General features: G+C 42.6%; 1 long non-coding RNA gene across 1 annotated transcript; it reads left to right on the top strand.

Moving 5' to 3' along the window:
• The first annotated feature begins 15,867 nt into the window (after positions 1-15,867).
• On the top strand, positions 15,868-19,303 carry LOC147979026 (uncharacterized). Its single transcript, XR_015599667.1, has 4 exons — positions 15,868-16,325; positions 16,395-16,511; positions 18,243-18,379; positions 19,065-19,303. It is a non-coding gene; the product is annotated as an uncharacterized LOC147979026 (long non-coding RNA).
• Positions 19,304-20,382: the final 1,079 nt, after the last annotated feature.

The raw sequence follows: 20,382 nt of genomic DNA, 5'->3' as shown, positions 1-20,382 counted from the left end.
GTGATGGAGAATTATGTCGGATGCGATCGATCATGCAACAATTATAACATAGGGTGACACAGAACTAGCTCCAATTCATCAATGTAATGTAGGCATGTATTCCGAATATAGTCATATGTGCTTATGGAAAAGAACTTGCATGCCATCTTTTGTCCTACCCTCCCGTGGCAGCGGGGTCCTATTGGAAACTAAGGGATATTAAGGCCACATTTTAATAGAGTACCGGACCAAAGCATTAACACATAGTGAATACATGAACTCCTCAAACTACAGTCATCACCGGTAATGGTCCCGATTATTGTCACTTCGGGGTTAACGGATCATAACACATAATAGGTGACTATAGACTTGCAATATAGGATCAAGAACTCACATATATTCATGAAAACATAATGGGTTCAGATCTGAAATCATGGCACTCGGGCCCTAGTGACAAGCATTAAGCATAGAAAAGTCATAGCAACATCAATCTCAGAACATAGTGGATACTAGGGATAAAACCCTAACAAAACTAACTCGATTACATGATAAATCCCATACAACCCATCACTGTCCAGCAAGCCTACGATGGAATTACTCACGCACGACGGTGAGCATCATGAAATTGGTGATGGAGGAAGGTTGATGATGACAATGGCGACGGATTCCCCTCTCCGGAGCCCCGAACGGACTCCAGATCAGCCCTCCCGAGAGAGTTTAGGGCTTGGCGGCGGCTCCGTATCAAAAAACACGATGAATCCTTCTCTCTTATTTTTTCTCCCTGAAAGTGAATATATGGAGTCAAGGTGGATGTCGGTGGTGCATCAGGGGGGGCACGAGGCAAGGGGCGTGCCCAGGAGGGTAGGCGCGCCCCCACCCTCGTGGACAGGTTGTGGCTCCCCTAACATGGATTCTTCTTCCAGTATTTTTTGTATATTCCAAAAATAATCTCCGTTGATTTTTAGGTCATTCCAAGAACTTTTATTTCTGCACAAAAATAACACCATGGCAATTCTGCTGAAAACAGCGTTAGTCCGGGTTAGTTCCATTCAAATCATGCAAGTTAGAGTCCAAAACAAGGGCAAAAGTGTTTGGAAAAGTAGATATGACGGAGACGTATCAAGCCCCGAGGGTGGACTACTCCCTCCTCACCATGGTGGCCGCCGGGATGATGAAGATGGCCTCCGGTGATGATTTCCCCCTCCCACGGGGTGCCGGAATGGGCTCCCGATAGATTTTTGGTGGATACAGAGGCTTGCGGTGGCGGAACTTCTCATCTAGGGTTATTTCTAGGGATTTCTGTATTTATAGGATTTTTTTTTGCGTCGCTCACATCCATATGGGCTTCGAGGGGCCCACTACCCACCAGAGCGCGCCAGAGGGTGGTGGCGCGCCCTGGTGCCTAGTGGCCACCTCCTTCACCTCCTGGTCCTCCCACGAAGCTTCTAGTGCCTCTTTTATTCCAAAAAAATTGTCAAAAAGTTTTCTTGCATTTGGAGAACTTTTATTTCTGCACAAAAAACAACACCACGATAGATTTGCTGAAAACAGCGTCAGTCCGGGTTAGTTCCATTCAAATCATACCAAAACCATATAGAATTGTTGTAAACATGGCATGAATACTTCATAAATTATAGATACACTGGAGACGTATCAGTTATCAACTACAGGGTTCTCAGCTCCCTTCCTATCAGTAATATGCAAATCAAATTCTTGTCAGAAAAGAACCCACCTAATCAGTCTAGGTTTAGCATCTTTATTTTCCATAAGGTATTTAATAGCAGCATGATCAGTGTGAACAATTACTTTGGAATCAATAATGTAAGATCTAAACTTGTCACAAGCAAACACAACTGCTAAAAATTCTTTCTCGGTAGTAGCATAATTTCTTTGAGCATTGTCTAGAGTTTTGCTAGCATAATGGATAGCATTCAATTTCTTATCAACTCTTTCTCCTAGAACAACACCGATGGCATAATCACTAGCATCACACATAATTTCAAAAGGCAAGTTCCAATCAGGTGGTTGAACAATGAGTATAGAAATTAAGGCTTTCTTAAGTGTTTTGAAGGCTTCTACACAATCATCATCAAAAAGAAATGGAACATCCTTTTGCAAGAGATTAGTAAGAGGCCTAGAAATTTTAGATAAGTCTTTAATAAGCCTCCTTTAGAAACCAACATGACCAATGAAACTTCGGATTCCTTTAATATCTTTAGGACATGGCATTTTCTCAATTGCATCAACTTTGGCCTTACCCACTTCAATGCCACACTCATAAATTTTATGCCCCAAGACAATACCATCATTTACCATAAAGTGGCACTTCTCCTAATACAAGACAAGATTAGTTTGTTCACATCTCCACAAAACTCAATCAAGATTGCTTAAGAAATCATCAAAATAAGTTCTGTAAACGGAAAAATCATCCATGAAAATCTCAACAACCTTTTCACAAAAGTCAGAGAATATAGCAGTCATACATCTTTGAAAGGTAGCAGGTGCATTGCATAAACCAAAAGGCACACGTCTTTAAGCATAACTTCCAAAAGGGCAAGTAAAAGTGGTTTTCTCTTGGTTGGGTTATGATACAAGTATTTGAGAGAAACCAGAATATCCATAAAGGAAACAAAAGTGTGTGTGCTTAGACAATCTCTCTAGCATTTGATCAATAAAAGGTAAGGGGTAATGATCTTTTCTAGTAGTTTTATTTAGTTTTCTAAAATCAATTACCATCCTATAAATAGTTACAATTCTTTGCGGAATAAGCTCATTTTTATCATTAGGAACAATAGTAATATCTCCTTTCTTAGGGATACAATGAACAGGGCTTACCCATCTACTTTCAGCTAGAGGATAAATTATACCTGCATCTAGAAGCTTTAATATTTTAGTTCTTACCACCTCCTTCATCTTAGGATTTAATCGTCGTTGGTGATCAATAACTGGTTTAGCATTAGGTTGCATATTAATTTTATGCTGACATAGAGTGGGACTAATTCCCTTAAGATCATCAAGAGTATATCCAATAGCAGCATGGTGCTTCTCAGAGTTCTTAATAATCTCTTTTCTTCATGCTCTGAAAGGTTAGCACTAATAATAGAACATATCTTCTTTTCATCAAGATAAGCATATTTCAGGGTATCAGGCAATTGTTTTAATTCAAACACAGGATCACCTTTAGGTGGAGGAGGGCCTCCTAGAGTTTCAACAAGCAAATTATGTTTAAGAATAGGTTATTGATCAAATAACATCTTATCTATTTCATTTTTTCATTCAACTGCATATCATTTTCATGGTCCCGCAAATATTGTTCTAACGGACCAGTAGGAGATACGACAATAGAAGCAAGACCACTAATTTCATATTTACTAGGCAATTCTTTATCATGAGGTTGTCTACGAAACTTAGAGAAATTAAACTCATGAGACATATCACCAAAGTTGATACTAATAGTTTCTTTAGTGCAATCAATCTTAGCATTAACAATATTCAAGAAGGGTCTACCAAATATTATAGGACAAAAATCATCTTGTGGAGAACCAAGAACTAGACAATCAGTAGGGTATTTTATTTTCCCACACAAGACTTCAACATCTCTGGCAATCCACCAAATAAACCAACTAGCATCAACTACAAGATGTAATCAACACCACTAGTCACCCACAGGTACCAACATGAGGATTTAATACAAATATTAAACACAAGAGATGAACTAGGGTTTTGAGATGAGATGGTGTTGTTGAAGATGTTGATGAAGATTGGCCTCCCACGAAGAGAGGGTTGTTGGTGATGATGATGGCTTTGATTTCCCCCTCCTGAAGGGATGTATCCCTGGCGGAATCTCCCCGTCAGAGAGCAAAAGTGCTCCTTGATGACCCACAAGTATAGGGGATCAATCATAGTCCTTTCGATAAGTAAGAGTGTTGAACCAAACAAGGAGCAAAAGTAAATGGCAAGCGGTTTTCAGCAAGGTATTTTCTGAAGGCACTGAAATTATCGGTAACAGATAGTTTGGTAGTAAGGTAATTCATAACGGGTAACAAGTAACAAGTGTAACAAAGGTGCATCAAGGTGGACCAATCCTATTTATAGCAAAGGAAAAGCCTGGACGAACTCTTATATTGAGCAAAGCGTTCCCGAGGACGCATGGGAATTATTGTCAAGCTACTTTTCATCATGCTCATATGATTCATGTTCGTTACTTTGATAATTTGATATGTGGGTGGACCGGTGCTTGGATGTTGTCCTTATTTGGACAAGCCTCACACTTATGATTAACTCCTCTCGCAAGCATCCGCAACTACGAAAGAAGAATTAAGATAAATCTAACCATAGCATGAAACATGTGGATCCAAATCAGCCCCTTACGAAGCAACCCATAAACTAGGGTTTAAGCTTCTATCACTCTAGAAACCCATCATCTACTTATTAGTTCCCAATGCCTTCCCCTAGGCCCAAACGATGGTGAAGTGTCATGTAGTCGACGTTCACATAACACCACTAGAGGAAAGACAACATACATTTCATCAAAATATCGAACGAATAACAAATTCACATGATTACATCTACCAAGACTTATCCCATGTCCTCAAGAACAAACATAACTACTCACAAAGTATGCTCATGTTCAAGATCAGAGGGGTATTGAATATCATTAAGGATCTGAACATATGATCTTCCACCAAATAAACCAACTAGCATCAACTACAAAGAGTAATCAACACTAGTAGCAACCCACAGGTACCAATCTGAGGTTTTGAGGCAAAGATTTAATACAAGAGATGAACTAGGGTTTGAGAGGAGATGGTTCTGGTGAAGATGTTGACGAAGATTGGTCCTCCCATGATGAGAGGATCGTTGGTGATGATGATGGCTTCGATTTCCCCCTCCCGGGGGGAAGTTTCCCCTGCTGAATCGCTCTGCCGGAGCCCTAGATTGCTTCTACCCAGGTTCCGCCTCGAGACGGCCGCGCTTCGTCCCGAAAGCTTCCTTATGATTTTTGTTAGGTCAAAACCCTCCATATAGTAGAAGATGGACACCGAGGGCTGGCCAGGGAGCCCACAAGCTCGGGAGGCGCATCCCGAGGCTTGTGGCCACCTGGTGGGTCCCCTTCTGTTGTTTCTTCGCCCAATATTTTTTCATATATTGTAAAACAATTCTCTGTAAAGTTTTAGGACATTTGGAGTTGTGAAGAATAGGTATATCAGATTTTCTCCTTTCCTGTCCAGAATTCCAGCTGCCGGCATTCTCCCTCTTCATGTAAACCTTGTAAAATAAGAGAGAAAAAGCATAGGAATTATATCTTAAAGTGTAATAGTAGCCCACAATGCAATAAATATCAACATAAAAACATGATGCAAAAAATGGACGTATCACTCCTGCTCAAGTTCCGCCTCGAGACGGCGGCTCTCCATCCCGAAAGTCCTCTCTTTATTTTTCTAGGGAAAATGGGCTTATATATCGGAGATGGGCACCGGAGGTTGGCCAGGGACCCCTCTACCCACCAGGGCACGCTAGGGGGCAGGCACGCCCTGGTGCCTAGTGGGAACCTGGGTGGCCCCCTCTGGTATTTCTTTTCTCCAATATTTTTTATATATTTCAAAATAAATCTCCGTAAAATTTCAGCTCATTTGGAGATGTGCAGAATAGGTATCTCTGACATAGCTTTTTCTGGTCCAGAATTCCAGCTGCCAGCAATCTCCCTCTTGGTGTAAACCTTGCATATTATGAGAGAAAAGACATTAGAATTACTCCACAAAGTGTTATATTTATTTAAAACACTATAAATAACAATAGGAAAACATGATGCAAAATGGACATATCAACTATCATCCTCGTTACCGGTTTTGTTCTTTTTTCTTGTTAAAATATTTCGGCATCCTCGTGACGTAGTCACCTGTGTCTGTCCAAACAATGATGGATGCCGTCACACTGAGAGGGCTCTAAGAATATCTCTCCATCGTCGAAGGAGCAAATCCCACTCTCGATCTATCTAGTAACTTGTCAAACTTTCCGATGAACCCGTAAGTTGTCCTTATGATCACTGTGTTACAAATGACGTTTGAGCAACCCAAAGTCCATCATATGGTAGGAAGTGACTACAATACGCTCTTGGTCTAAGAAACTAAAACACGTTCTAACTCTTCGTGTTATAACAATTGATATCAGACGATATTATGTCAAAGTGTAACAAACAAGATTGTGTCAATTCAATATGATCGTTCTTCTAACGTCATACTCTCAAAGTTATTTTAGGACTATCGTTACACTTAACGATATCCTAAGATTCAGAAAACATGATCACCAACAACACTAGAGCCAGTCTTAGAGGCAAGACTAGGAACCTATGCTTTACTGTTTATCATTCCACACATGCATATGAGTTTTCCACTGAATCGCATATTCCAGAATCATAGTGGTTATAGCATGAAATATAAACTCTTAATTATGAACATGGGAATATAATAATACAATAATATTGCCTCTGGGGCATATTTTTAACAAATATCTCGTTGAGAGGATTGTACACTGAGGTTTGTGGAGATTCATATTTCCCTACCGTATTTTATGACAGTGAAAGTGATATATGTCTTGCAAAGAATTCAATGTATCATAACAGAACAAAGCGCATTTATGTCAAATATCACTATATTCAAGATTTTATTGCTGAAGGTGACTAGAAGGTATGCAAGATAAGTACGCATGATAATCATGATGTTATTTCTCAGTAGTCCTATAGATTTTTGCCGCACGAGGTGTTTATGCTGATTTGAATGGAGTGGAGATTGTTGAACTATGATTCAAATTATGTTACCGTGTTGGACTAGACATAGTACAAGCGATGTGGGGCCTTGCGTCGGTATCGACGCATATGAGTACAACTCATTTACTTGTCTTCTAATGACTCGTATTTGTTACCCCTTATATATACCCATGCAGTCGCACCTAAAGATGATATGTCGTCTCGTGTTTGTAATACTCCTCCATCATAGTGAAGTTGCTCCTTCGTGTGTTCGTGGTTTTTTCCTTAAGGGATTTCGACGTAAAAATTTGTATCTCTCGTGTCTTATTTATTCTCATTTTATCTAACGGATGAAACGGTAATCTTCATGTTCATCGGGCATCTACCAGGGCTCTTGCTTCCTTGATGATGCTTTTCATGGGAGATTTGGTCTGAACACAATGATAGGGTGTTCCATAACACCGCTTACAAGATCAAAGAGGAGACCACCCTTTGGGTTTTGGCAAGCGTCAAGCATTTGTGTGTTGTGATGTAGCGAGAGTAGTTTTATTTCCCCCGCTTTGCAGTTTTGGTCCCCCACCCCCACCCCCAAGCCCCATCAACGAGTAATATGAGTGCCACATCAGCATTGGGGAAAAATCTTGAAGATGAAGAGCGAGAGGCACACCAATCCAGCCAGTTTCGCAGGTGTTGCACAGATCCCTTTTTCATGTTGCCATATATGGACAAAAGACAATATTTCTAAATTTTCTTGTTTTACCCAAATGCTTTGTCTGCCACTTGTTCTCATCCAAACAAAAATCAGGAATCCTTAGACAAGTAGAATTAACATATGCCATGCCACTCATTAGTCACTATACTCTGTTTAGTTAGCCACTATACAGGGGTCTAGGCACACACGGATTGAAAAAAAAATCTAAAACTATCTTGGAACAAGTATTGTTTAGTGCATTACTCCCGTGTAAAGTTTCACAACAAAATGATTTTACTGGTATTCAGAACGAACAAAAACAAAATTGATAGTATATTAAGCCTACTATTCACATAGTTTGTACTCTTCTTTGCCAACAATACTAATTAGTCATTTTGTCCTGAAACTTTGCACGTCAGTAATACACTAGACCATGCTTGTTCCGACAAAGTTTCATATTTTTTTTGCCTAAACAGGTGTGCTAAACCGATGTTCCAAGAATCCACACCGAATACATTGTTGCCACGGATATAATAAGGAAGATACAAGTATTCGAGAAGAAAGTGCAGCACCAAGATGAGGTGCTGCACATGATCAAGCAAGGCATCCTGCAGCAATGCTCTCCTTTCATTGGATTAGTAACACCCAGAACTCATCAGAACATGAACCTGATTAGTCTAGTCTCTCCATGCCTTTAATTTCCTCTTGTAAAGACCTTTGTATTTGTTAGCCAAATCAAAATTCAAAGTTAGCAAGAAAAAAGGCCTTTGTATCTTTTTTACACCTGCTCAACATATAGGCAGATGAGCTGCCAGTTCCTAAAAAAAACGCTTGTTTGGCAAAAGGCAGTTGCCTACATGGAACTAAGCTTGTGGGGATCAACTTGTATGCTAAGAAATCCTGTGATAATCGACATGGCAAAGGAAACAGATAACACTGAATCTCAAAAAGAGAAAATGAAGGGGGACAAGACGGAGACAACCCTTTTCTCAAGAAAGAGGCATATGTTTGCCATCTCTAGCACACCAACACTGTGCATGGTTTACTTGTCCAACTTTAAGACTTAACCTCTGATATTCAACAAAGATGACCAAGATAGTTATCCTAAAGCTTGACTAGATTGATGAAAAAAAGGAATTTATATCTGCCCACATAATTTTCCATCATTTTTTTCTGCAAGAAAACCAAAGTTTGATCTTGTTTATATAATACTTAAAGAACATAGTCTTAACCTTAGTGGCCCTGACCTCAGCATTTGAGTGTTCATTCGCAACAAGTTACTTCTTGAAGCTGAGGTGTGACTCCTTTCCTAGCCTCCTGATTGATTGGTCCGCCAGGAAGCAATTGCATGGTGGCCATATTGCAAATGAATTAAAAACACATCATGGTGGCTTGTTTTTTTTTGCGGGGGATCATGGTGGCTTGTTGTGTGGCACAAATGACTCAAGCATAACTTGCTGGATTTGAACAGGATAAACAAACAGACGCTGGATTGAGAAATGGTATTTGTTGGTTGGGGTGCTATCACTGAGCTGGTGTGGTCTTGCAACCTGGCTCGTAATAAAGGAGGTGACAGCAAATTGGGGTTGGCATGTGCCAAGTGGGCTCAATTTGCTATTATCCAACACCAGAGGAGGGCCTACATATTTTTGAATTTTTTGTTTTCGGAATAGCTGGCTTTATTGGACCGAGTTGGCTATTCTGACCAAGAAAACAGGTCCCTGTTTTTTCAGTCAATGCTTCACTAACATTAAAAAATGCATGAAAAATATATTTGGTTTGTAGCAAATACTGTAGCAATGATCTATGCCTCTACGGGCTTGTTGATCGATTATTGGGTATTGGTCTCTTAAAATATACTTCCTCTGTATCAAAATATAAGACGTTTTCTGATACAAAGGTTTATAAAAAACGTTTTATATTTTCATACGGAGAGAGTACAAAATACGCCACTTGGCTCGTCGCCCACACCAAAATACATGGTCGCCTGGGAGTTATACCAGAAAAACCAAAGCTAAGAGATGGACAAGATCAGTTCCCCAAACAATGAGGTCACTGTGTGTTCATGGCGTACATCCGACGTGGCGAAATCCTTTCATCGCTGGCCTAGCGAAATGCTGGTGGTCACTTGCGAAATGAGGGAGGAGCTGTCATGCTGGTAGAGGTACCACTCATGCCAGCACGTTGGAGTGCTGCCCCTGCATTGGGTTTTAATTAGTTAGCGAGCCGCGAGAAGATTCCAAGCCCCAAACATTATAAAAGTAACCAGCGGATCGGCCGGATTTTTCTTAATTTTGTCTAATCTGACTCTCAGCGACAGAAAATGGGATTAGCTAGCTGTACTGGTTTCGGTTCTTCATCAGACTTATGGTTTTTAATCATGCTGTCTTTCTCCGAGGATGAGCGCTGCGATTGGCCGGAGGCGTTGCTTCTTTGAGGAGCTCACGGTACCGTCCCCGGGATGGGCCCACGGGCGAGCAAGTGTGGGCCACACGCAAGGATGCCAAGTGGTGTGACCTGGCCGTGCTTGATCTCTTGTGGAGCGAGGGTGTGCGGCGTGTCATGGTGCTCCACGCTCCTGTGGGAGTAGGTTTGTATGGATGGGGATGATTCGATGGATGTGGACGCTATTTCACTACTCTAGTGATGGAAAATGACCTGCCTAGAAATGAGATCACGACTTGGAATATTCAGGAGAATATCTATATTTTCTGCTTGCGAAAATGCTCCACACACGACAGTGTTTGAACGATCACTGCACGACCGAGGGATCCAGCGGCCGCTGTTGGGCTGTGCTTGACATTCTTCGGCTGGATTTAACCATCATGCACAAGTCGTCCAAACTTTATCGTCTCCATACCACTGCTCTTCTGCTTGTTCTTTTATGATCATGAAATGAATTGTAGGAATTGGTGCGTTCTTTTAGCCTACTCTCTCCATTCTAATTGTAGTATGTACGTTGTTTTATCTTTCACTAAGATAATCATTGTCACCAAGATTTTCTCCGTTGTACAGAACACAATTTTTAGCACTAGATTTGTTTTCAGAAATACTTATTCGGCACCTGAAAATCCATGTCACATCTTGGCTCAACCCAACTTACATGCCATCTCCCAGGCGACCTGGCAACGGTGTCTTGGCTAAGGGGCCTCTGGCTGCATCTGGCTCAATGTAGGCGTCATGCATACTGCTGGTCGTGATGACATGAGGCGACATAGCGGTGGTGCAACCGACCAAGTCCTCAAGTGATCTGTAGGTGTTGGTAGCCACGGCGGCGACGCGAGGCTTCAACGGCACGATATTTTGACAAGTGGCAAAGGAAGAGACATGCGACGAAAGGAGATGGTGCGATCGAGCTGGGGAGCAACATGTTGGTGCTTTCTTGTAACATCCCAAATTTTCAATTTGAAATGTTATACATAGATCATTCTTGCATATCATATTTTATTGCATTTCGTCTCGCGATCCTCGAAATCCTAAGCAACTCAAGGACCCTCGGAGAGAGTTGGGGATTTCCCCGGTTTTCAAATTTGATTTTATCAAATTTTGAAACGAGGATTTTGGTTTTAATTATTTTTCTCTCCGAAAATATTTCATATTAAAATATATAAGAGGAGATAATATGACTTCTCCAAAATAAATGAAATATTGGAGGAAAAATATTAAAATCAATATTTGTTTTTATTTGGATTTTATTGTAATTTTGTTTGCATTAGAAAAACTGCATGTTTTCAAAATTGCATTTTAGGGCCAAGAAAATGTTCATCTCGTTCCAAATATTTCATTTAGACGGTGAAAATTTGTTTTGGCATTTTTAGATTTTTATTTTATTTTCTAGGATTTTTCTTAGTTTTGGCGGAATTATTTTAAAAAAAGTTTCCGGACCAAGCTGGGCCGAAGCCCAGCCGGCCTGTTCCGCCGCCGTCTCCCTCGCGCACGCCGCCATGCGCAGCACGGACGCCGAGGGGAGTCCGAGCCGGACTCCTCCCCGGGCGCCCCCTCACCCCAGCCACGCCGCCCCTCGCCCCCTTTAAATGCCGCCGCCACCACCCCGCCTCGCCACCACCACCGCCGCCAGCCCCACCGCCCGCGCCGCCGCCTGCCACAGCCCACGCCGCCGCCGAGCCGCCTCGACGCCGCCGCCTGAGCCCCGTCGCCCGCCAGCCCTGCCGGAGCCGCACCCCGCCGGATCCGACGAGGTAGCGCGCCGTCGCCGTCGATTTTTTTTAAAAACCGATTTGGTTTTTTTTAGAAACCCTAACTCGTTTTTTTTTGTTCGCCGGTTTTTTTCTGGTTTTTCTTTTTAGCGGACGTTCGTCCGGACGTTCGTTTTAGCGAACGGTTTTCGCTCGTTAGTTACAGATAACGAACGCTTGTTCGTTAGTCTGTTCGTCAGTTTTCTTTTATCGGATTTTTCCGCGGTTATTTCTGATCGTGATTTCTGATCCGATTTTCGTTCTAGTTTATCTTTTCGCTCGTTAGTCAGAATCAGGCGATTGAAGCGCCTACATCTTCGTCTCGAGACCCTCTTTCCGCTTAACCAACTTGCACAAGTTTTTGCTACTGTAAAATTTAACCTAGGTCCAGATTAGTAAACGGATCTTGTTTCTTTTGCCGTTTGAGTTTCGTTGTTCCGTTTGATTTGATTCTTTTTGCAAACCAGAGTTCTTAAGTTGAACTTTCTGGTTAGATCTTCTTATTTGAGTTTTACCCGTGCTTCTTAGCTTGATTGCTTATGTATGCTATTGTTTGTTTGCGATAGAATTCTCGGAGTGCGAAGCGTGTTATTTTGAGTCTCTAGGTTATGCGGATCGTCAGCAAGGCAAGTAACACTTTGATCATACCCCTTTATCACCTAGTTTTTATGCATTAGTTCCAATCCTCAAACATTGCATGGTTAGGATGTCATTAACATGTGGGTTGGGAAGTAGTTGATGAGGTAGAACCTATTACCCTGTTACATTCAAACCCTTGGGAGTTACTCTTACGAATTGTTTATATTGCTATGCTATGCTCGTAGACGAGGTTTAGGAGAGTGAAATCCATGACAGATGTGAGATTGTTAATTAATGGTTCAACTTAAGGTGGCAACTTAAATACACATCTGGGTGGATTGAGGCACCTGGAGTACCCAGTGTTGCGTGTATTTTTTTGGAAATCCCGGAGTACCCATGTGATCTTCCTATGGACCGCCACCCAGGCTCAAAGGGAATTGAGATTATTCATGCTAGAAACTTCTATGTGCAGCCACAAGCTAATATGGACTCTAGCATAGTTGAGTAAGTTACGTGAAGCTCTTGAAGAGGTGGATCAGTAAGTAGTGGTATTATAGGTTTGGTATGGTCTGCCCGGAGTAGAGAGTTAATGTTTCTGAAAGACTGTGCCTCGGTCATCCGTTTCTCAAACACCATGTAGTGCGAGAAATCCAACGGAGGCGATCGAGTCTTGTGGGGAAAAGTGCGCAAACCTCTGCAGAGTGTACAAACTAATCATGGTTAGCCGTGTCCCCGGTTATGGACAATCTTGAGTATCTAGTACTTGGAGTATCTTAAGTATCCCATCACTGTAAATTAATATTGTTGGGTTGTTAATTACCTTAATTGGGATTGAGTTGGAGGAACCTTCTCAATGATGTTTCAACTACCATGATAGTTAAATTAAAATCAATTCCTTTGTTATGGGGAAAAATTGGCTTTTCGCAAAAAAAACTGTAACCATAGAGCTTTCCACCAGCCAAATATGCATGTAGTGATAGCATTATTCTGTTCTTGCTCTACTGTGTTACTTTGCCAGCATATTCCATGTGCTGACCCGTTTTCGGGCTGCAACGTATTATGTTGCAGACTTTTCAGACGATGAGTAAGGTTCGTTAGGTCGTTGTCGTGCAGCTCAGCTATGCCGTTGGAGTTGATGGACTCACTTTATCTTCCAAGCCTTCCGTTGTTATCGTATTAGATGGCCTTAAGCCATATTTATCATAATAAGTTCTCTTTGGAGACATTCGATGTAATAAGTGTGTGATTGCTACTCTGTTATAAATCATCGAGTACTGTGTGTGTCAGCATTACCGATCCAGGGATGACACTAAAGCACAGAGACTTGACCGTTTGAGGTCGGGTCGCTACAAGATGGTATCAGAGCACACGCTGAGTGTAGGACACGACCACTAAGTTAAAACCATAGATCACTATTCTCTTCTCATTTCTGACTCCTCTCCATTTTCTACTCTTTAGGATGGCGAACGCAAGGAACAAGTTTGCACAACCGGATGAAGAAGCACCTTTTGGATGACACTTGAAGGAAGTCACTAGGTACCTGAACATAGGAATACCAAGCTTCACCGGGATCTACAACGCCACCTTACCAGAAGAGGAGCGATGGATGATTCAAGTTCAAGTTCCAGGAAGAACCTTCACGCCAGTCACTAAACCCATAGAGTTTTCCTTCGATGCACCAACCTGGAGTCTAGGAAAGAGTATGGCAGCTCACATCACCATGGGACGCATTGGAGAAGTTTATCATAAGGAGATTAAGGATACTATCTACCAGATCTATGGGCGCCGAGATGAGCAATGGGAGATGATCAGCACCAGGAAGGATAGATCAATTGCATCTTTCATCCAGGAACTAAACCAACACATTCGATGCCAGGAGAACCAGTTGTGCGCATGCATGATAGATCTGAAGAAGGCAATGACTAGGATCGTGGAACTGGAGGAAGAACTTAAGGCTACACGTGAAGATTATGAGGAGGAAATCGTCGTACTAATGGAGAAGAATGACGACCTGATTAAGAAGATCGGAATATTCATGGGAGATCCCACACCAGTAGAAGAAGACGAAGAACCCAAGGAGATTCACCTGGAGGACTACATCATCATCGACGACACCGACTCCGACCTTAGCGATGATGACTTTGAAGATGAAGCTAGAGCAGAGATCATGGAGTCTGCAACCGAGGAATATTTTTAGTAGACCACCACATCAGTAGTAGTATTCCACCATGTAAATAGTATAGTCCGAGCACTTTTACGATAGTTAGACCGATTGTATGCCTTGCTTGATTGATTGAGTGAAATGTTTGTGTTTGTCTCATGTGCATATGTGTAGTGCTTTCTCATTAGAGCTCATTCTATTCTAATCTCTCCCCTCTAAACCCATCAGATGCCTCTGAGACGTGACCCCGGATTTACCTTCCCACCGGAGCTCACTTAGTTGATCCAGCAACAGAATATGCTGATGCAGTTGTTACTTCAGAACCAAGGCAACAACAAAAACAACAACAACAACAACAACAACAACAACAATCCACCACCTCCACCACCACCAGTTGACAACTTAGCCCGTTTTCTGAGGTTGCAGCCGTCGGTGTTTTCCAGTAGCACCGAGCCTATAGTAGCAGATGATTGGCTCCGTATGATTGGAAGGGAGTTAACCACTGCAGGATGTACTGATGCTGAGAAGGTGCGTTTTGCCGCATATCAGTTGGATGGACCCGCAGCATCATGGTGGGAGAATTACACTGTCACCTACCCTATAGCCACGGTGACATGGGACCAGTTTCAGCAAGCCTTCTGTATAGCTCATGTCTCCACTGGAGCAATGAGTATGAAGAAGCGTGAGTTTCGCAACCTACGCCAGGGGAACTGTAATGTGGCTCAGTACGCGGATGAGTTTAGCAAGTTATCTCGCTATGCCCCTGATGATGTGGCCACAGATGCCGCAAAGCAGGAGAAGTTCATGGGAGGGCTGAATGATGAGATGAGTATGCAGTTGATGGTGGAAACATTCACCAACTACCAGAAGTTGGTAGATAAGGCTCTTATGATTGAAGGGAAGCAGCAGCAGATTGAGAGCCGTAAGAGGAAGTATGGGCTAGGGAGGTATAACTCAGGAGCTTAGCAGAAGCCTCGCCTAACCCCGAACTCGGGAGGACTTGTTCATAACCATGGAGGCCCACACCCATAATGGAGGAAGTAACCATAATCATACTGGCCCTAGGAATGGGAATGGGAATGGAGCAAGCAACAATCAGAACCGCCACTACAAAAAACCTGTTAATCCATGACAGATTTCTGGTGACGTTCCCAAAAACTGTCACAAATTATGATGGTTTATCAGGTTCGTCGCAAAATCCGTCACATATACGTAACATGAGGATGGCCCCCCCAACCCGGTAGCCCCATTATGACAAATAAAGAGGGGCCGTCACGAAAACCGTCACGAGTCGACTCACGAAGCCTATATTTTTTGTTCTTATATACCATTAGGATCGTCATGGATGGATGGCGCTGATGTGGCAATCCAGCGTGAGGGAAAACTCGTGTTGTGATTGGTTGAGCTAGCCGTCCCACGGATCGCAAATCCAGACCATCTCCTCTTCTATGATCCAACGGCAAGCAATCAACTCCATCCTTCCCGACTCCTCTGTAGATCTCGATCGGCTTCTTCCATCTCCTTTGTCAGCCCTGACTCCCCAGGTCTCACTGTTTCCAGATCCCCAACCCTCCCCATCCATGGCCGTCGCCACCTCCCCATCCATGGCCGCCGCCACCTCCCCATCCATGGCCGCCACCACCTCCCCATCCATGGCCATATTCTAGGGGAAGATCCCGCAACCGCTGCGACGATAGCCACGTTCCCGGAGGCGGGGACGACCCTGAAGGCGAACCTAGTGCACGCGACGCCGGTGCCGTTATTGCCCGGTCGGGCGGCGGTCAGATCCACCACGGCAACAACCGGCGTCCTCTCCCTCTCTATCCATCTTTCTCCCATGACTGAGAAGAGGGCTTCGTCAAGGATCCCATTATGGATGTCAACGTGGGAGGCTGCTTCCTCCCCTTCCAGATCGACCATCCATGGATGGAGGCTATGAGAGCTGAGTGAGCACACACATGGTTGCGCTTCAAGGTCAGCCCTTGCCCATCTTTTCAATTTGATTTGATTTGATCTCCTTCCCTGATTTCCTTCGCCACGCAGCTGCAGCTCAATAGATGCAGGGACGCCGCAATGGAGCAAGTAAGGCCTCCCTTCTCCCACTGTTTCTTCAGATCCGCCACGGCCAGCCATATCTGGCGCCCCTGCACCACCGTGGTGGTAAGATGAAGACCCTTCCGTCCTCTTTGCAGCATTTTATTTTACCTCCCCCCTGCCCACTCGCGGAGCCTGGGACATGGCCTCCCTTCCAAAAGTGCAATTTTCTTTGAACCATGAATACTAAGCGTTCTAGTGTGCCGCATCACATAGGTGCATAGCTAGCTTGATTGATTTTGTATGCGCATACTTCCGGTACATGAAGCTCTGTCGGTCAAAAGTCTCCACGGCTTGCCTCCATGCTTTTCATCTGTGATAATTTGATTACTAAGTAGTCCATGCAATTCCTCAATCTTGTTTTTCCAATTTTTGTTTGGACTGCTAACTGCCGCACAACCGCCGAACCAGCGTCGCACACTGTTGCACGCCACCGAATGTCGATGAGCCGAGCTGCCATGTTTCATGTATATTTTGCTATTATTCTAAAATTTGCCCCCCTCTTGATTTTTTTGTCACGCTCCGCCACCGCTCCTGCCTAGCTAGCAAACTAGTTTGCTTTGGTCCAATCTGATCCTATCCTATCCATGGAGTAGCTTGGACTTGGTTCCAGTTTACTTTGTACATGCATGGGTGGTTGGTTTAAGAGAGAGAGATGGATGGTGCAGGCCTTGCTTCTATTTTGTTTTAGCCGTAACAAATTTATCAACCGAGCTAGCTTCAAGTTTTATTACCATGGTTTCGGGTTGGTCCTGCTTAGGTCAAATTGATCCATTTTCTTGGTTAAATTTATATAGAGCTCTCCATGCCCAAGTATGAAAAAATCTTGCTGCCAATTTGATTCCACAATTGGCGTCTTTTTTTACTGTTATATTAGCCGTGCCACTGAACTTTCAACCTTTAACCATTACTTGTGTAAATCCAGAATTTCTTCTGTTGTGAATAGAGTGTTTGCTTTCTGTGCTGCAAAAATAATCCATTCATCGCTCATTTGACATGTGCAAGCAATGTGTACATACTGCATTTAAATTCCAGCCCAGCTAGATTTTAGTTGAAGCATTTGACCAAGCCATCTTGGTTTGCTGCATTTTCTCCTTACTAGCTTTTTATTCTTCTTCAGGTTTTGAAGGGGGTTATTTAGAATAGCCACAAAGCAGAAAGAACAAACATTCCACTTCAGTAAAAGCGTCATGATCCTGATACTCTTATCATTTTGTTAATGACATACGTGTCATGTCAATGCTTGCCGGACGCTAGTCCTACTGGGTAGTATAGCTAATTCTTTGCGCTTCAGAACATTCAAGAGCTCTTTAGTCCTACCAAAAAAGTTTTTTATGTTTACCTTACACAAAATATTCATATTTCTCACCTTTTAACTCATCTAGCTGACCTGTCACTGCCTAAAATTGCTGCTGGATAGGGGCTGTTTGGTTAGTGCTCCCGTTCTTGGTGGGCTAAACATATTTGTTTGTTTGTTTGATTTGGAGCAACAGATGCTCTCCATCAACGAATGGGACCCCATGCCTAAGTTGTTGATTGCCTCATTTTATCCACCTTCACCATATATTCATTTGATTGCCTGCTACATCTTCACTTAAATACTCAGAATGTTACTGTCCAGATTTTGGTAAATTGGACTGACTAGATATCTTTTCTTGTTATTTTTTGGTGAGAAATAAATATTGCAATTTATTCTTATATTTTCCTTCAACTTGGCAAACAGGTTACATTGACTATATTTTTTTCCATCCGTACAATTGTGATCTGATCTTGCATTTCATTTTTTGGTTTCTAAAGAGGTGGAAGAAATCTCTTGAGGCCAAACCGCAGGGAGGATGGCGGCCAACAATCGGTACATGTTCTCAAGGTCCCATGGAACTGGGTACAGGTGCGGCTGTGTGCTCGTGATCCCCATCCAATGCTGCGCATCCAAGGTACAGTAGCGGCACGAAAGCTGCCACTTTCTCCCTATCCATAAATGTTTGATCTGGCTGGTGGTTACATGATTTGTTTCTATGTAATCATCTCAACTCAATAGGGAACTCGCTATATTAGGATTGATTTTCTTTCTGTCCATCATTGGATTTCACTATGGTCTTAATCAGGTCCAATTTTATCATTTTCTGTTATTTTCATGAACATCTCAGATCTCATAATACTATATCCATCATTGGCAGGCCGCTTGTTATTCTTCTTTTTATTTTTTCACATGATTGTACTTTATGAATGACTAGCTAACTGATTGGACCCTTTTGCATTGACTAGCCCTTTTTTACCAACCTATATGTAGAACCAAACCATGGAACTGATTTGCTCTTTATTGCGACTGTATGTGTGTTGTGAAATTAAGAAAGGGAAAGAATATATGTACCAGGACCTTTATCATCCATTTCTGTGCTTTTGTTTCTTTTGATGTTTGATATTTCAAACATGATGTTATGTTATCCTTAAAACATTGTTGGTTGCTAGCTTGTGCTGCATTGTCATCACAGTAAAAATACCATTATTTGAAGCTAACATGCATGGTTCACTTTACCTTTGGTACAGTTTTGTGTATGTACGAAAACCCATGCTTAAACCCATACTTTTGAGTTAGCCTTACAATTTTTCTATGTGCAGGCAACGTCGCACCGGTCCTTGGGAGCATAGGTTGAGGTGATATGGTGACTTCCTTCACTGATGTCGGCGGGGATGGCTGGATCTGTGTCCGGGAAGGCATGGGAATGACCCCTGGTTGCTGTCTGTTGAGCGTTGGGAGGCAGTGGCTGCAAAGTAGCATAGGGTGTTCTCTAGCACTTGTTTGGCACTTGTTTGTAGATTGAAGTTTCTTGTGTTTTTGCTCTAGCACATGGTATCGTCTCGACATGTGTGTAATTTTGCGTTTTTGTGGTCTTTTTTCCTTTTGCATAAATTGTTATTTTTCTGGTGATTTCCTTTTATTTAATTACATAGCATGTATTTTCTATAAAAAATATTGGCTTAAATTAAAAAAATCATGGACCAAGAGAAATGCGACATGGGCTAATCTAGAGGGCTGAAATTAGTTGGCCTTGGACAGATTTGACATTTAATGGGCTAAAATTCCAATTGGGCCGACTACTACATGGCGGTAGGTAATGAAAAATAATGGGCCGAAATTATAATTGGGTTGCTTAGTTTATGGGCTGCCACGTCAGATCCATGTCAAATGATGACATGGAAGACATGTTAACGCCGTTATGAGCATGTCAGTTAAGTGCCATGCATGACGGTAAAAAACTGTCATGAATCCATGACGGTCTCACATATCCGTCAAGGATGGCATTGTGGTCAAATTATGACGCGATATACATGACGGATTTCAAATCCATCACGCGTGTCCTTCCTTGACGGTTTAACGCTAGTCCATGACGGACTTATACCGTCATGTATTAACAGGATTCTTGTAGTGCGCCCCAATCCAGCCACACCCACCAAGAGAGACCTAAGCCACGTTACTTGTTTCAAGTGCGGGAAGACTGGACACTATGCCATGGAGCGCCCTGAAGGGAAGAATGGAAACGGAAATGGGAGCGCTGGGAAGAAGCCCAATCCATTCAACAAAGGACAAGTGAACCATGTTAACGTGGAGGAGGTTGAAGAGCAGCCAGACGCGGTTATAGGTAATTTTTTGGTTAAGTCATTTACCGCTCTTGTTCTTTTTTACTAGTGCATCACATTCATACATATCAAGGGAATTCGTGGATAAGTTTAAACTACCGACCCAAACCCTTAGGACCCCTCTGTTAGTAAGCTCACCTGGAGCAGAGTATATGGCTAGTCGATGGTGTGACCAGATACCCTTGACCATTGGCAACCATGTTTTCCCGTCCGACCTAATTATCTTGGAGTCACAAGGATTGGATGTGATATTAGGAATGGACTGGATGTCAAAGTATGTAGGAAGCATTAACTGTGT

Source organism: Triticum urartu, chromosome 3A (genome assembly GCF_056163025.1).
Source record: "Triticum urartu cultivar PI428250 chromosome 3A, HENAU_Tu73, whole genome shotgun sequence".
Classification (NCBI taxonomy): Eukaryota; Viridiplantae; Streptophyta; class Magnoliopsida; order Poales; family Poaceae; genus Triticum; species Triticum urartu.
This window is presented reverse-complemented; position numbering and strand designations above follow the sequence as displayed.